Source organism: Microcaecilia unicolor, chromosome 10 (assembly GCF_901765095.1).
Source record: "Microcaecilia unicolor chromosome 10, aMicUni1.1, whole genome shotgun sequence".
In the NCBI taxonomy this organism is placed as follows: domain Eukaryota; kingdom Metazoa; phylum Chordata; class Amphibia; order Gymnophiona; family Siphonopidae; genus Microcaecilia; species Microcaecilia unicolor.
The window spans coordinates 80,292,474-80,308,273 of NC_044040.1; positions in this window are offsets into that span (position 1 = coordinate 80,292,474).

The following is a 15,800-nucleotide window of genomic DNA, read 5'->3' on the forward strand; positions in this document are numbered from 1 at the left end:
ATGCAGTCTGGGAAAGGAGGGAGACCTTGGATCGGGTGGCAAGAAAGGGGAAGAGATGGTGGACTGCGGGGGCCCCCTGAAGCTTTGGGACCCAGAGTAACTGCCCTGTCTCCCCCTCCCCAATCCAGCCCTGCAGACATCTACGGTCTGTGCCCTGATCGTAGCTAGACAGTTAGACCAGTGCTGGGCAGACTTCTGTGGTCTGTGCCCTGATCATGGCTGGACAGATTTTGATGCACTGGAGTGGGGCTTCAATGACAACTTCAGAAGTTGGAGAACAAGGACAGGGCCAGGCAGACTCCACATGATACCTTATGCTACAAGTTTATTTTGATGGGCAGACTGGATGATCCATACAGGTCTTTATCTGCCATCATCTACTATGTTACTAAGCTTTGGTGCCTGTTTTTTTGGCGTTCATATTTTGGACATTTCATTTTGGAAAATGGCTGTTAATTTTGAACATTTTCAGTGCAAGAACATCCTCATGTATTTTTGAACAGGAAATCCCAATGGTTTTCCAGTTCAAAAATGGCTGTGAGATGGATGGGATTTTTTTGGATGTTAAGAGCAGGACGTCCCAATTCTGACTTGGACATTCTTTCAAAAATGCCCTTTCATATAACACAGTCATGCAATAGCTGTATGAAAGTAAAACTGAACATACTTTCAGGAAACCAAGTGTACAATGTTAGCAGTACATATTTCTTCAGCACAAAGCATCAGCCAACCTATAATAACTATAATGATTAAGCATCCTAAGCTAGATGTAGTCTGTCATGCAACAGAGAGGCAAGTATTGACCTAAGAACCTTTGATAGGAAAGGAATATGCAGTGTAGGTAAAAACACATATGTAATATGAAAACACATAACTTTCTTTAACTATTATACTTATTTATTTATAACCCACCTATTAACATACAGAATAAAAGAAACATAAACAGTTCATTGTCCTGTTATCATATCAAGCATATGCAAGCACAAACAGATGCATTTTTAGCATTTTCTTAAATTCACATAGCAATGACAGAAGTTGGACATTGTTGGGCAGCTTCTTTCATTATAAAGGTCCAATTATGGATAATGCACCATCATGGGTATCAGAATAATGCACCCTTGCCTAAGAAGGGTGCACTAATTGACGGCTCTCCACCAATCTCAGGAAATGAGCTGGATCATAAAGCATCAGGGCTTGCTTAAAATATTCAAGAGCCATGCCAGTCAGAGTCTTAAAAACAATCAGCAACGATTTATATTGTGCTCTAAATTGCACAGGAAGTTAATGCAAAGCCTTCATTGAACAAGAAACTACTACTACTACTAAAGGGGATGGGACAACTTCCCTATGAGGAAAGGCTAAAGCAGCTAGGGCTCTTCAGCTTGGAGAAAAGATGGCTGGATATGGTAGAGGTCTATAAAATAATGAGTGGAGTGGAACGGGTAGACATGAAGCATCTGTTTACTCTTTCCAAAAATACTAGGACTAGGGAGCATGCAATGAAGCTACAAAGTAGTAAATTTAAAACAAATCTGAGAAAATGTTACTTCACTCGAGGTGTAATTAAACTCTGGAATTTGTTGCCAGAGAATGTGGTAAAGGCAGTTAGCTTAGCAGAGTTTAAGAAAAGGTTTGGGACTGCTTCCTAAAGGACAAGTCTATAGACCATTATTAAAATGGACTTGGGGAAAATCCACTGCTTATTTCTGGGATAAGCAGCATAAAATGTTTTGTACGTTTTTGGGATCTTGCCAGGTATTTGTGACCTGGATTGGCCATTGTTGGAAACAGGATGCTGGGCTTGATGGACCCTTGGTCTGTCCCACTATGGCAATACTTATATACTTATATCAGCTGGACATGGGGGTGCCACAGGGGTTTGCCTTGTTAGCCATGCTATTTAATCTGTAATTGAAGCCATTATGTGATGTATTGAGGGGTTTGGATATTGATTTTCAGATATATGCTGTTGATATGCAATTTCTTTTTACGGTGGATGATGATTTTGTGACTGTTCATATGAAATTGCAGAATTGCATCGAGACCCATACAAGAGAGAATGAGTGACAATAGACTGGCTTTGAATTTAGGGAAACCTGAAATTTTGCTTTTTGGTAGAGATATAAATGATGAGGTTCTGGCTCCAGTGACACTTCAAGATTGCATTATTCCAATGAAGAATCAAATTGTTAGTCTTGGAATGATACTGGATGCACAGTTGAGTCTTAAAGCACAAGTGACTAGGGTTGTTCAAACCGGTTTCTGTTAGCTATATGTTTTGAGTAAGATCAAGTCTATGATACCAAAGGCCGATTTTAGGCTTCTTGTTCAAATTCTAGTCCTATCTAAATTGGACTACTGTAACAGTCTTTATTTGGATTTATTGTATTCATGCTGTAAAACCTTACAGGTGGTACAACAGAACTGATCCAAGTTTCTTCCTCATGCTTCTTGATCTATCTGCTGCTTTTGACACTGTTGATCACTGCCTACTCCTTGATACGCTGTCCTCACTTGGATTTCATGACTCTGTTCTTTCCTGGTTTTCTTCTTATCGCTCCCATCATACTTTTAGTGTGTACTCTGGTAGATCCTCCTCCACTTCTATCCCACTATCAGTTGGTGTACTGCAGGGACCTGTCTTGGGACCTCTTCTTTTCTCCATCTATAATTCTTCACTTGGCACTCCGACCTCATTCCATGGTTTTCAGTATCATCTTTATGTTGATGACTCCCAGCTCTACTTCTCCACACCAGAAATTTCAGCAGGAATCCAGACCCAAGTATCAACCTGCCTGTATGACATTGCTGCCTGGATGTCTAACCGCCATCTGAAACTAAACATGATCAAGACTGAGCTTCTTATCTTTCCCCCTAAACCAACCTCTCCTCTTCCCCCATTCTCTATCTCTGTGGATAACACTCTTATCCTCCCTGTCTCATCAGCTCATAACCTTGGGGGTCATCTTCGACTCCTCTCTCTCCTTTTCTGCACATATTCAACAGACTGCTAAAACCAGTTGTTTCTTTCTCTGTAATATTACCAAAATTCATCCTTTCCTTTTTGAGCACGCTACCAGAACCCTTATCCACAGTCTTGTCACTTCTTGTTTAGACTATTGCAACTTACTTCTCTCAGGTCTCCCACTAAGTCATCTCACTCCCTTTCAATCTGTTCAAAATTCTGCTGCACAACTTATACTCCAACAGTGTCTCTATGCTCATATTAGCCCTCTCCTAAAGTCACTTCATTGGCTCCTTGTCTGTTTCTGCATACAGTTCAAACTCCTTTTTTTACTTACAAGTGCATTCACTCTGCAACTCCTCAGTACCTCTCCACTCTTCTCTCTCCCTACACTTCTTTTCAGGCGGGACGGGGGCGTGCATTGAGATGGCCGGCTTCACCTGATAATGGAAAAAAGAAAGCCAGCCTTGACGAGAATTTGGTCTGCTTTATTTGGTCCCTTTTTTTTCAGGTCCAAGTCCCAAAAAAGTGCCCGAACTGACCAGATGACCACCATAGAGAATCGGGGATCACCACCCTCAAAAAAACAACTTAAAACATTTTTTTTGCCAGCCTCAAATGTCATACTCAGGTCCATCGCAGCAGTATGCAGGTCCCTGTAGCAGTTTTAGTGGGTGCAGTGGACTTCAGGCAGGCGGACCCAGGCCCACCCCCCCCTACCTTTTACATTTGTGGTGGAAAATGGGAGCCCTTCGAAACCCACTGTACCCACATCTAGGTGCCCCCTTCACCCCTTAGGACTATGGTAGTGGTGTATAGTTGTGGGGAGTGGGTTTGGGGGGCTCAGCACCCAGGGTAATAGAGAGCAATGCACCTGGGAGCTATGTTAATTTTTTTTTTTTACTTTTTAGAAGTGCCCCCTAGGGTGCCCGGTTGGTGTCCTGACATGTGAAGGGGACCAGTGCACTACGAATCCTGGCCCCTACCATGACCAAAAGCCTTGGATTTGTCCGGATTTGAGATCGCCGGCTTCGGTTTCCATTATGGGCAAAAACCGATGCCAGCCATCTGAAACCCAGCCATCTCTGACATTTGGCCGGCCCCAACCGTATTATTGAAAACAAAGATGGCCAGCCATCTTTTTCGAAAATATGGTTGGCTCCGCCCACTTGCGGAGCTGGCCATGGAGATGGCTGGCGCCGTTCGATTAGGCCCCTCCCAGTCTCGTAAGGTCCTCTTGTAATTTTTCAGCATCCTCTCGTGATTTAACAACTTTGAATAACTTTGTGTCATCAACAAATTTAATAACCTCACTAGTTACTCCCATTTCTAGGTCATTTATAAATATGTTAAAAAGCAGCGGTCCCAGCACAGACCCCTGGGGAACCCCACTAACTACCCTTCTCCATTGAGAATACTGACCATTTAACCCTACTCTCTGTTTTCTATCTGTTAACCAGTTTTTAATCCACATTAGGAGATGGCATAGGATGAGCAAGCCAGCAAGGGAGGCATGCGGAGCATGCAAGGCAGTGGAAACGACGCCGGCAGAAGGACACCAGAGCCCCCTGACCCTGCAAGAGATGGGCCCACAGCACCACGCAGGAGCAATAAAGCGCCTCCGTGACATAAACAAAGGTATTTGGGTAAGGACCATAATGTTTAATCCCCACAAGAAGCGGAGGAGTGGCCTAATGGTTAGAGTGCCACCTTTGACATCCAGAGGTGGCTGGTTCAAATCCCACTTCTGCTCCTTGTTATCTCGGGCAAGTCACTTAATCCTCCATTGCCTCAGGTACAAACTTAGATTGTGAGCCCTCCAGGGACAGGGAAATACTCAGTGTACCTGAATGTAGCTCATCTTGAGCTACTATTGAAAAAGGTGTAAACAAAATATAAATAAATAATCAGGGCCTGCTCTAAAGCTGCCAGGTCATTCTTCTTGTGCGATGGTATGGAAGCTAGAAAGTATTGGCATGAATCAGAGAATGTCCAGGGAAAAAGAATAATCACATCCTGTTCCCTAGTCATCTGGTCCTATATGGAGAACCTACCCTCTTTCACAAAAGGGGTACCATCCCCCTATGTCCCTTTACACACATGCAGAAGTCTGTGGGCTCAGCATTACGCAATTGAGATCTGGTCCAAGGAGTGGATGGTGTACCTGTACTTTCAGGTATCTGCATCAGAACCTGGGATCTCTCATGGGTAGAGGCATACTTCTCTTTGTTCAAGAGAAGAATTCCTGTTCCTGTAGGCCACTGGGTTCCTCATCAGATCCCTCATCACTACCATTCTATAGGCTTGTCTTGCTCCTGAACCCTGCTTTCCAGGGCTTCCACAAGCAGTGTACACTGCCCCATTAAGGCAGGACATCTGTCTTTCCTTTATTAACTGGGTGTTTTGAGTTCCAGCACAGACACTTTACCTTTTAAGGTCTCTATATTCTGCTTATTTTGTTCCATCATCTCCACTGACTACTTCTGCAATTTAGCATTCTCTGTAAGCTTAGGCATTGATGATCGATATCAGCTATCTGCAGAAACACAAACTGGCCTGACAATTCCCTGTTATGTTGGGGTTAATTTGAAGACCTGGTCTGCCCCAGCTCCCTTCCTGATAGGGCAAGCTTGCTTTATAACAACTAGGTTTCCTGGGGAAGGGGATTAATTCTTACTTCCATGTCACACCTCTCTTTTAATAAGTCCTCTTTCTCCTTTTATAAGGCGAGACACTGTTCCCATATCTCCTTTACTAGTGGAGGGGTATTTCTATTCCCCCTAAGGTCTGACCAATTGTTGAATGACATAAAGTCAGAAATATTATTAAAGGAGGAAGAAAAAACCTCAAAAACTGTTTTAAAAAGACTGTAGATGATGTCTTTCATTACTGGTTCCCTTCTCATTTATCGGTCTTAAAAAACCTCCTTATCATTTTAATCTTGTGATCATAAGCCATTGTTTTACAGGAGCTATGAGTCAAATAAATAAGTTGAATTGAACACTTACCTTCACATGCTAATCCATTTATTTATTTATTTTGTGCTACCTAAAGGGTATCTTGCCAGCTTGCTCTGTCAGTCCTGTTGGTTCTTGGCTGCTGATTTGCTACACCAAAATACACTTCCCGACATCCAGGTAGTGCTGAGCTAATTACTATCACAGTAGGCAAGCAGCACTCTAACCTCCTTTAGCTGAACATGGAAGATCACTGCAAGTGGAGGTCACCAAATGCATATACCAGTAGATCTGTTGACCTCGGATACTGCTGACCCATGCCTGTGTCTGTGTGAGCCTTGCAGTCAGTGTGACTGCACTGAATTATTGAAGCAAAGAGGAGGAGGTGGTACTTTGCTGCAGAGGGCGCTGAGTAAATGAGATGCTTGCATAAGTTATACTCCCATGGGAACCCCACAGGAACTACCTCCATCCCAGTGGGATTCTCAGAGATCTGGAGATGATTCCTGCGGGATTCCTTTGAACTCCATTCCGGGTACATTAGAAACAGTTAAAATGTATAACTGGCTCCTATGTAAAAAGAAAACTGTGTTTCTTTTTCTTTGTTCCTCCACCCCCCCCCCCCCCCTTTACAAGCGAAAACCATCACACAATTTAGTTCAGATATGAATTCCAGGCTTATAACCAATACATTATCCTAATGAAAACAATTCTTCAGAAGCTTTGAACAGTGCACATGTGGTCAAAGGACAGAAAAGAGAAAGGAAAAGCAAAAACAGAAGAAAGAATCTCTCATCGCAACTGAGCTAATGCTGTGTGCTGAGACAGAATGGTATGTGCAGAAAGAGAAGCTAGATTAACACACTTTCTTCCCAAAGTGTGCCAAAGATATGATAATATAAATGGCACCATAAGGATTGTGTGCTTATCAATAAATACGTAAATCAATTATCAATGTTAAATATCTTAGTAGAACCTCCAAATTGCCATGGAGGTAATACCAGTAATCACCACTGATTCCTAGTGGTCAGAGGTAGGACTAGGACCTGTAACTAATAACTGAATACAACCTAAAATTGAAGAGGAATGGAGGAAATAAGTGTCAGTATACTACTATAAACCACTCCATTATCAAATTGCAAATGAATGCTCTCTGAAGCAAATGCAGTTAGGTGAATGATTTTGGTCCAGAATTGCATGAGGCAGCAGAGTATGAACCACAAAATACTAGCCATTGTTGGGTGGATAAGTAGTTGATTTCCTTGTTTGTGTGTTAAAAATGAAAAGTAAAACATATAGGTAAAGAAGTGGTACATGAAGTTTATGAAGGACTGTTGGTTGTTCTCAAAGGAGGGTTTTTTATGCCAGTGACTAGATGAATTAAGTACTTTACTTTGGCTTTTTCCTCCTGAGACACATTGTTCAGTTGATCCTAAGAGAGCATTTATTTGCAATTTAATGAAGGAGTTGTATATTGTAGTATACTGAAGACTAATAACTGTGTAACACTCTGGAAAAAGAAACATATTTTATATTTATGTTTATTTTGAACTTGATATACCACCTTTCAGGACTAGAATCAAAGGGGTTTACACTCAAATAAAAATGCGAAAAGAGGGAGCGGAAAAGAACTACAATTTGATAGGACAGGTGAAAATCAGGCTACAAGAGAAAAGATAAGAAATAGAACAGCCAGGCTGTGAGCTAGCCCCCCGTGCCTCAGCCAAAGGCCTGCTTGAAAAGATGAATCTTCCAAAAAGTTTAAAAATTGGGTAAGAACACTCTGCTTTAATTTCTGAGGGAAGTGAATTCCATAAGGATAGAACAACGTAGAAGAAAGTGGGGTGATGAGTTGATTCAAAAGGAGAGCATAAGACAGAGGAGACAGATAGATGGTGATCTGACATAGAGAGGAGAGCACGTTCTGGTCTGTAGGGGATAATAAGATAGAAAGATATGGTGGGTTTCCTCTGTAAAGAGTTTCATGTGCAAGTGTGAGAACCTTTTACTGCACACGTTGAGTAATAGGGATCCAATGGTGATGAATCAAAAAGGTAGTGATAGAGTCAAAATGACCAGCATGACAGAGCAGGTGAATAGATGTGTTCTGAACCAATTGAAGTTTTTAAAGTAGAATTTCCAGAAGACTAGCATAAATAATGTTACAATAGTCCATTTTGGATGCCACTAGGCTCTAAAGGAGGCTAGCACAGGCATCTTGATCCAGATAAGGGTGAAGTGAGTGAATGAAACGTAAGAAGAAAAAACGAGATTTAGCTACCGAAGATACCTGCAAATTGAGGGAGAGTTGAGGTATTTCAGAAATTCAACTAAGGTCAATGGTAACGTTATGAAGAGTGGGTATAACTGTAGGGTGAGAAATATGACCACTAATCCAAAGTGCTACTATTTTTTTGAGATTTAGAATTAGATGACTACCCCCAGATTTTATATATGGCACCCAAATTGGCTGCTAGTACCCTTTATAAAATTGTGCTTAGCACCGATCTTTTCCAGTGCCCATTTTTTAGTTCAATTTATAGAATCCAGCCTTCAGTGCTTAGCCAATGAGCTACAGCATCCAAACAATGTTGCAGTGTTGCTACGCAGTCAAATCATGGTGAAGGGGGTCTTGGGGAAGAAACAAGGAGAATATTATTTATATATATATATATATATATATATATATATATATATATATATATATATATATATATATATATATATATATATATATATATATATATATATATATATAACTTTATTGTTGATTCATGGATTAGAGATGCAAGCTGACTAAGAAAAATATTGAACAAAAGTGGTGAGAGAATCAATCCCTGGGGAATACCACAATCTAAAGGGTAGAGTTGTGTATTCCTGTCCCTTGCCCCAGGGGAGGGGAAAACATTTCAGTCCTAGAGGCTTGAATAAGAGAGACAATCAGACTTAGGTATAGGTGCAACCAGTAGAAATCTTTATTGGTATCTCACTAAGCCATTACAAAATAATTGTTCTCTCTGGAGCAGGTTGTCACCCAGTAGCCAGACACACAGACTGAATAACAAAATCTGCTCAGTAAAACTTTCTTAGTTATCATATAGATATATCCAACCTAAATGCCTGTACCCTGCAACACAACGAAAACAAAGCTCGCACTGGGCATAACTAAACTCTTCTTCCCTATGAGTCCCTAATGGGTCTATTACATAAGCACATAAGTAATGCCACACTGGGAAAAGACCAAGGGTCCATTGAGCCTAGCATCCTGTCCACGTCAGCGGCCAATCCAGGCCAAGGGCACCTGGCAAGCTTCCCATCCACCTGTTCTATCATGTCCCCCCTCAGCCGTCTCTTCTCCAAGCTGAAAAGCCCTAGCCTCCTTAGTCTTTCTTCATAGGGAAGTCGTCCCATCCCCGCTATCATTTTAGTTGCCCTTCGCTGCACCTTTTCCAATTCTACTATATCTTGAGATGCGACGACCAGAATTGAACACAATGCTCAAGGTGCGGTCGTACCATGGAGCGATACAACGGAATTATAACATCCTCACACCTGTTTTCCATACCTTTCCTAATAAGTACATAAGTAATGCCACACTGGGAAAAGACCAAGGGTCCATTGAGCCCAGCATCCTGTCCATGACAACGGCCAATCCAGGCCAAGGGCACCTGGCAAGCTTCCCAAACATACAAACACTCTACACATGTTATTCCTGGAATTGTGGATTCTTCCCAAGTCCATCTAGTAGCAGTTTATGGACTTGTCCTTTAGGAAACTGTCAAACCCCTTTTTAAACTCCGCCAAGCTAACCACCTTCACCACGTTCTCTGGCAATGAATTCCAGAGCTTAATTACGCTTTGGGTGAAGAAACATTTTCTCCGATTTGTTTTAAATTTACTACACTGTAGTTTCATCGCATGCCTCCTAGTCCTAGTATTTTTGGAAAGCGTGAACAGACGCTTCACATCCACCTGTTCCAGTCCACTCATTATTTTATATACCTCTATCATGTCTCCCCTCAGCCGTCTCTTCTCCAAGCTGAAAAGCCCTAGCCTCCTTAGCCTTTCCTCATAGGGAAGTCGTCCCATCCCCGCTATCATTTTAGTCGCCCTTCGCTGCACCTTTTCCAATTCCACTATATCTTTCTTGAGATGCGGCGACCAGAATTGAACACAATACTCAAGGTGCGGTCGCACCATGGAGCGATATAATGGCATTATAACATCCTCACACCTGTTTTCCATACCTTTCCTAATAATACCCAACATTCTATTCGCTTTCCGAGCCGCAGCAGCACACTGAGCAGAAGGTTTCAGTGTATTATCGACGACGACACCCAGATCCCTTTCTTGGTCCGTAGCTCCTAACGTGGAACCTTGCATGACGTAGCTATAATTCGGGTTCTTTTTTCCCACATGCATAACCTTGCACTTGCTCACATTAAACGTCATCTGCCATTTAGCCGCCCAGTCTCCCAGTCTCGTAAGGTCCTTCTGTAATTTTTCACAATCTTGTCGCGAGTTAACGACTTTGAATAACTTTGTGTCATCAGCAAATTTAATTACCTCGCTAGTTACTCCCATCTCTAAATCATTTATAAATATATTAAAAAGCAGCGGTCCTAGCACAGACCCCTGAGGAACCCCACTAACTACCCTTCTCCATTGTGAATACTGCCCATTTAACCCCACTCTCTGTTTCCTATCCTTCAACCAGGTTGTCAGACTTTCTAGAAAATAACATAAAAGCTGACATTTATTTGATAGTATAATCAATCGGCATTTATAGGAAGAAGGAACTGGCACCCAGTCACCTGCTGAACGTTATCATTAAAAAAATTAATACAAATATCTTATTAATTTGAATACGTTTTATACAGCATGCATCTTGTCTTGAGTCTATATAACAGATTTCAGAATCATTGTTCTGTCAAAAGCATGGTTTAAAGGACCAATATGCAGTATTAGTTGAAATATATTTGCTTTACATAGTTGCTGAGTGGGGTTGCAAAAAGAGTATAGCTGAAGATATACCGCTGAGAGACAAAATAGGAGAAAGCCTTCTTAACATAAGCTTCTCATTTGATAAACGCTTTTTACAACTTGAGAGTAACATGTTTAACATTCACCTTAATTAACTTAATTTTGTGTTGTCTTGTAGTGTTTTGAACTTACTTATAACTTAACACAGGTTAGTGCTATCTGAGTTTGATAACATTAACTTGATTTAGGTATTGGATACGCTTTCCAAAAATACTAGGACTAGGGGGCATGCGATGAAACTACAGTGTAGTAAATTTAAAACAAATCGGAGAAAAGTTTTCTTCACCCAACGCATAATTAAACTGTGGAATTTGTTGCTGGAGAACGTGATTAGTTTGACAGAGTTTAAAAAGGGGTTAGTGGCTGAAAAGGAGCGGCAGGTGGGAGATGTGTGCTGGGGCTGGAACTAGGGGCAGGTGGGATAATGGGGCTGGAACTGAGGGCCGAAAAGAAGGGGCAGCGAGAGGGAGGGCAGACCCTGGATGGATGGGAGAGGGAGGGCAAATGGTGGATTGAAGGGGCAGAAAGAAAAGGCAGACAGTGGATGGAAGGGACGGCAGAGACGGTAGACACTGGATGGCAGAGAGAGAGAGCGAAGACATGCTGGATGGAAGGAGACAGACAGTGAAAAGAAGATGAGGAAAGCAGAAACCAGAGACAACAAACTGTAAATAAAATATGTTTTTATTTTTTTGCTTTAGGATAAAGTAGTATTGTAGGTGTGTTAATAAATGTTTATAAATAGAACATGTAAATAAGGTAATCTTTTTATTGGACTGATTTTAATACATTTTGACTAATTTTTGGAGAACAAAACCCCCTTCCTCAGGTCAGGACTAGGATACTGTAACAGCAATACTGTATTTACCTGAGGACGGAGGTTTTGGCCTCTGAAAGCTAAATGTAATTAGTCCAATAAAATGGTATTATTTTATTTTCTATATTTGTTTTATTTCTATTTGTTAATTTGTAAAGTGGTGATTGGTATTTTTTTTTTTTTTCAAATTTACATCTGCTGTCTTTATATTTTGCACAGTACTAGGGGACATTTTCTGTTTCTGTGGTGTTGCATTGTATGCAGAGTCTGGCATCTTGGGGGTTCAGTTTAATTTTTGTCTAAATAGAAAGTTTATGATTACTTATTCTATAGTGGGTTAGGGTGTATCTGTGTTTCTGAAAAAGACATAGCTTTCAGTTGGCATTGACTGTGCAGGATCGACTATCTGTACTATTCTGTCTGGTTTCGTTTTACAATAGGTGAATTGATGTTCTAGTGCTCACTGTAGTGTTTAAGATGCTTTCCTTTTCCTTGGGCTACAGTTCTAGGCTGGAGATTTTGGGACAGTCCTGCATTTCTGACCACCCCATTGTTATGGGACTAACAGCACTGATTTCCATGGGCAGAATCAGGCACTGCAAATCCCACACTGATTTGGGTTATATTATTAGTCTAAATCAGGACTGCACAAAAGCCTGGAACTGGGTAATTTGCCATCTCTGTGATTTCTAATTTTTTGTGTTTTATTCTGCAGTTGGTAAGGGGTGGTCTGTGTTCTGCATGTGACCAATATAATAGATTCTGTGTGCATGTAGTTCGTGTGGGGATCTATATGAGTCTGACTTCTCTGGCTTTTTAAATGGGAATGTCAGTTTCAGAATTTACCTGTTTTATGAATACAGCTTAATCAGGCATTTGCATTTGTTACAAAGTAAAGTTTGAAGGATATGTGCCATTGACATGTTTGCCTTATAGCAGTCATATTTGGTTAAGTTTAAGATATGGGATAAAATCACTATATTTAAAAATGTTGGTGTTCCATGAACCAGGTATGCGGTTTGTGTTAATGCAGGAGAGCTGTTGCACAGACTGTTTACTTAGAAATCCATCATCAAGTGCACTCTAAGGCATTATTAAGGAGTATTCCAAGAAACACTACTCACATCTAGTGCCCACCCATATTAGCTTTGGGCCCACCCAAAATGTCAGGTCTGGCTACGCCACTGCTTTAGGGCATTCTATGCCTCAAGGGACAGCTGTGGATCAGACTGCAACCCCTGATTTGTTCAGTCTTTTGGGAACAGTCCTCTCTCCTATCAATATGTACTAGGGACATGGCAAGCTCATGTGCTTGTTTCTCCTTCTCCTTAGCCCCTAGAGTAGAAAGCTACGGTTCCTGTGGACCCCAGAGTAAGGTACCTCATTTGCTGTAGTTTTACATTCTCCTTACCGGAACTTCTGTGAGGAAGGAAGGGATCTTCCTAGCTGGAGCCCCTCTGGAGGAGGAATACAAGCTTCTCCCTTGAATCAGAGTTTTATATTTCCCTCCAAAAGCTTTAGCCTCATTGTTATTGGGTCATTTTCTCAAAATAGACCACTCACTATTCCAATTTAAATGGAACCTTCCTGGAGCAGGGGCCCAAAATGTTCTCCTGCAACAGCAAAGGAAAGCACATTTTGGCAGCCTGCTACACAGGTAAAACACTCTTTAGGGACTGGGCAGTGTAGTTGGCGACCACAGCAAAAGTTTGAGAAATTTCAGCTCTCCTATGCAGTTCCTTGAGTAATGGTGGATAAATCTGTTGCAGGAGGTATAGAGGCCTCCATATCTTATCTTTCCCAAATGAGTAGAGGAAAAGAGAAAGAAAACGGTAAATCTCAGCTTATGCTGATAAAGGGTCTACATCAGGTTCCTAGGGATGTGAGAATTGGGGGATTTTTTTTAATTGTTTTTGTTTCTTTCTCCTTGTAGGGGAGGGTGAAGGCTCAACAGAAAGTGCCAGACACTTTATAAATACTAAACTTTCTGTTCTATGGTGTAAAAGTCTGGAATGATATTCCTATCCAAATTAAGGAAAATTCAATCTTATACTTGTTTTAGAAAGGTGTTAAAACATATTTGTTTTCTAATCAGTATTTAGTAATGAGATTGATCTGTAATTTTGTACAAGAGTACTGTCTCTATTAGGTTTTGGCAGTACTACAATATTTGCATCCAAAAAACGACCTGGAGATAAGGAGCCCAATAAAGTTTGATAATAGGTTATTATGTTGTAGAACGGAAAACATTATTCAATCACTTATACACAGAGATCAAGCTGGTTTTGTAAAGCTCAGATATGGTGCTGATAACACTAGATTATTTTGTCATCTCATCCACTTCGCTCGGTCTAAAGATTGTCCTATATTATCTGTCTCCTTAGATGCTGAAAAAGCCTTTGACCGGGTGGAGTGGAAGTATTTGCTTAATGTACTTAGACATTTTGGTTTTCCTGACTATTTCATACATATTCCCTACCACCTGCTCAAATTGCAGCTAATGGTGAACTCTCCGCTCCATTCTTATTGCATAGAGGAACCAGACAAGGTTGCCCTATATCTCCTATACTGTTTAATCTGGCTTTAGAACCTCTTTTAGCTGCTATTCGAAGCTCAAATGATATTACTGGAATCCATATGGGCCAGGGTTAGGTTAAGCTTTCAGCATATGCTGATGATATAATGTTATACCTCACTAAACCGCAGGCATCTATGGCGGCACTTATTCATCTAATCTCCCAATTTTCAAGGCTGTCAGGATATAAAATCAACTGGGATAAAACTGAGCTAATGCCTCTAAATGAAGCCTGTGCTCCTTTTATCATTCCCCCCTTAAGTGGGTAGTCTCCTCTATCAAATATCTAGGCGTTCTTTTTGATAGAGACCTCCCTACCACTATTAAACTCAACTCTGATAAGATTATAGCTAAAGTTGAAAGTTCCCTCTCATCTTGGTCTCTGCTCAATTTATCATGGTGGGGTAGGCTTGACACTATTAAGATGATGATAATACCTAAAATTACATATATTTTAAGCATGATTCCTCTCATCTTTCCTAGCTCTTTTTATAAAAAGCTAGAAAAACTGCTCTCTAATTTCTTATGGGATCTTAGGACACCCAGAATCTCCTTAGGTAAGCTAAAGTGGAGGAGTGGCCTAGTGGTTAGGATGGTGGACTTTGGTCCTGAGGAACTGAATTCAATTCCCACTGCAGGCACAGGCAGCTCCTTGTGACTCTGGGCAAGTCACTTAACCCTCCATTGCCCCATGTAAGCCACATTGAGCCTGCCATGAGTGGGAAAGCGCGGGGTACAAATGTAATAAATATGGGATCTCAATGATTTCATTGATGTAAATAATCACACTTGGAAATCATTCTCAGTTATGAAAGCTGAATTCTCTTTGCTAGATGCTCACTTTTATCAATGGTTACAGCTTAATACAATGTTGAGGAAGAGTAAATTACAAATATAAAAGTTGTCCCATACTCCTGAGATTATTAATATTTCCAAGCAATTTCAATTCTCTGGACATGTTGCATCCCATATATACAAATTCATCTTTAAACAACTTTCCTACTAAATGCGTGGGGTTACGCAAATGCTGGGAAGAGGATATTCAGCAATCGATCACTGACAAATCTTGGGATCAGGCATGGAGTTCTTTATTTAAATGCTCCAGATCCTGCTCAATAACACAATCTCTATATTTCTTCACTCATAGATCCTTATGGACACCTCTCAAGTCACATATGATTAACTCTTCTATTTCCAACATGTTGGTCTTGTCAATCCCAACAAGATACTCTTAAGCATATTACATTTGATTGTATATGTATTCAAAAGTTTTGGAAGGAAATATGGTCCAATTTAGTAAATATACAGTGGTGGAAATAAGTATTTGATCCCTTGCTGATTTTGTAAGTTTGCCCACTGACAAAGACATGAGCAGCCCATAATTGAAGGGTAGGTTATTGGTAACAGTGAGAGATAGCACATCACAAATTAAATCCGGAAAAT